Genomic DNA, 3,053 nt, shown 5'->3' on the forward strand with positions numbered 1-3,053 from the left:
TGGGGGCGGGGAGAGATGAAGAGGGGAAAGGGGAGAGGGAAAGAAAGACAGCGATGGAGAGATGGGGCAGGGAGAGGGGTTGCAAAGAGATTGCTGGCAGAAGCCCGCCAGGGAGAGTCTCACCACTGGGCTTATCACCTCTCTCCCTCCCCCCACTTCCCTCCTTGCTCTGCCACCTCCCTCCTGGTAAACTCCTCAGCCCTCCTCCTGTGAAGTCCAACTGGCCTGGGCCTCTAGGCCATCAGAAGACAATAAGCCAGGCTCTCCACTATTGTCTGGAAACTTAATGTGTAAAATACCCCTGAGAAGCCAGCTGTTGGGAATTAGGCTGGGAGTGAGTGCAGTGCGGGTGTGGCCCATCTGCCCCTGGTGTGGAGCCCTGAGGGAGGAAGGGAAAGGCTCCCAGGGGTGTGACTTGGAACCCAGGATGGTGGCCTGTCCCCTCAGCTGTGAAAAATTGTGGTAAAACACACACGGCATCAAATGCACCATCTTGGCCATTTCAAGTATGGAGTCGGTGGTATTAAATACGATAGTACATTCATAACCCAGGTCTGTAACACTCTACGTTTTGTAGAATGGAAAATCTATATCCATCAGTGTTTGTCTTTTGTGACTAGTTCTTTTATTTAGCATGGGGTGTTCAAGGTTCATCCGTGTTGTGGCATGTCTGAACTGCCTTCCTTTTTTTTTTTTTTTTTTTTTTTTTGAGGTGGTGTCTCACTCTGTCGCCCAGGCTGGAGCGCAGTGGCACGCTTCCAGCTACTGCAGCCTCGACCTGCTGGGCTCCGGAGATCCTTCCGCCTCAGCCTTCCAAGTAGCCGGAACTACAGGCATGCGCCACCACACCCAGCTAATTTTTTTTATTTATTGTAGAGTCAAGGTCTCGCCAAGTTGCCCGGGCGGGTCTCGAACCTGAACCTGCAGGCTCAGACAGTCCACTCGCCTCGGCCTCCCAAAACACTGGGATTGCAGACTGAGCGCCAAGCCCGGCCTGCCTTCCTTTTTAAGGCTGAATAATATTCCAGTTGTGTCACCTTTGCTTCTCCATTCACCCACTGATGGACACTCAGACCTTTTAGCTATTGGGAATAGTGTTGCCGTGAACATGGATGCACAAATACCTGCTTTCAATTGTGGGAGAACATACCAAGAAGTAGAACTGCATATGGTCATTCCATTTTTAATTTTTCTGAAGAACTGCCATCCTGCTTTCCACAGCAGCAGGACCACTTCACATTCCCAGCAACATGGGGAACAGGGTTCTAATTTTGCCACATTCTTGTCAGCACTTATTATTTTCTGTTTTTTAATGGTAGCCGCCCGGGTGGATGTGAGATGGTATCTCATTGTAGTTTTGGTTTGTATTTTCCTGATGATTATTGACCTTGAGCATCTTTGTATGTGTGTATTGGCCATTTGTATATCTTCTTTGGAGAAATAGCGATGTCTTTTTTGAATAGGACTGTTTGCTTTTTTGTTATGCTTGAGTTCTCTATATATTCTGGATATTAATCCCTTGTCAAATATGATTTACAAATATTTTCTCCCAGAGGTTGCCTTTTTTCTCTGTTTATATTATCTTTTGGTGGTGCACGAAATTTTTACATTTTCATGCAGTCCAATTAACTATTTTTTTCTTTTGTTGTCTGTGTCTTTGGTGTCATCTGCAAATCATTGCCAAATCCAATGTCAAATTGTTCTGGCTAGAGTTTGCAGTACTGTGTTGAATAGAAATGGCAAAAGTGGGCATCCTTGTCTTGTTTCTGGTCTTTTATTTTTATTTTTATATTTTTGAGTCAGAGTCTCACTCTGTCGCCCAGGCTGGAGTGCAGTGGCATGCTCACAGATACCGTAGCCTCGACCTGCTGAGCTTAGGAGATCCTTCCACCTCTGCCTTCCAAGTAGCTGGAACTACAGGCATGCACCACCATATCCCACTAATTTTTGATTTATTGCAGAGACAAGGTCTCACCAAGTTGCCCAGGCTGGTCTCAAAACCCTGGGCTCAGGCAGTCCTCTCGCCTCTACTTCCCAAAGTACTGGGATTACAGGTGTGAGCCACCATGCCCAGCTATTCCTGGACTTAAAGGCAAAGCTTTCAGTTTTTTGCCATAGAGTATGATGCTTGCTATGGTTTTTTTCATGTATGACTTTTATTATGCTGAGGTAGTTTCCTTGTATTCCTAGTTTGTTTAATTTTTTAATCATAAAAGAATGTTGAATTTTGTCAAGTGGTCTTTCTCATCAATAAGATCATCATGTGTTTTTTCCCCCTTCATTCTATTAATGTGATGTATTAAATTTATTGACTTTTGTATTTTAACCATCCTTGCATTCCAAGGAGTAAGTCCCACTTAGTCATGGTGTGTTATCCTTTTAATATGCTGCAGAATTTGGTGCTAATATTTAGTTGGAAATTTTTGCATAAGTGTTATTAGTCTGCAGTTTTTGTTCTTGTTTGTTTGTTTGTAGTATCTTTGATTTTGGTATTAGGATAATGCTTGGTCACTACCCTTCTTACAGAAGGATTATGTTTTACAAAATTCCTGCTTCCCTTATTTATCAAGTGCTTATTATGTGTTGGGTATTATGGGAATCACTTGCGGTCTATTAGCTCCTCTAACCACTAGCTCGAGCCAGTGAGCTCGGACTATGATTATTCACACTTTGCAGGTGAGCATCCTGAGGTCTGGGGGGGATAAGGAACTTTCCCAAGGTCACATGGGTGGCAAGAGGGAGAGTGAGATTTAAACTCAGGCCTGTGGGACATGAAAGCTTGGTCTCCTAACCACAGTGCTTTACAAGCATTCATTGTCAGGGGCTCCCCATCTCCAACCCTGTTTCCTATCCATGTTGCAGGCAGACAGCAGGCTCTATTGGGGGCTTAGTCCCCATACAAGCCCGTTATCAGGGAGCTCTCTAAACCATGCTATGCTGCCCAGTTACCCCGACTCTTTACCCATCTTAGGGTCCCCCCCCAGACGGCATCTTTGAAGGCAATGTGGTACTTCCAATAGCAGCCATCCCTCTCCTTGAAACCAAACGGTTGG

This window comes from Carlito syrichta, unplaced genomic scaffold, assembly GCF_000164805.1.
Source record: "Carlito syrichta isolate Samal-C Ts95f unplaced genomic scaffold, Tarsius_syrichta-2.0.1 Scaffold305209, whole genome shotgun sequence".
NCBI lineage: Eukaryota > Metazoa > Chordata > Mammalia > Primates > Tarsiidae > Carlito > Carlito syrichta.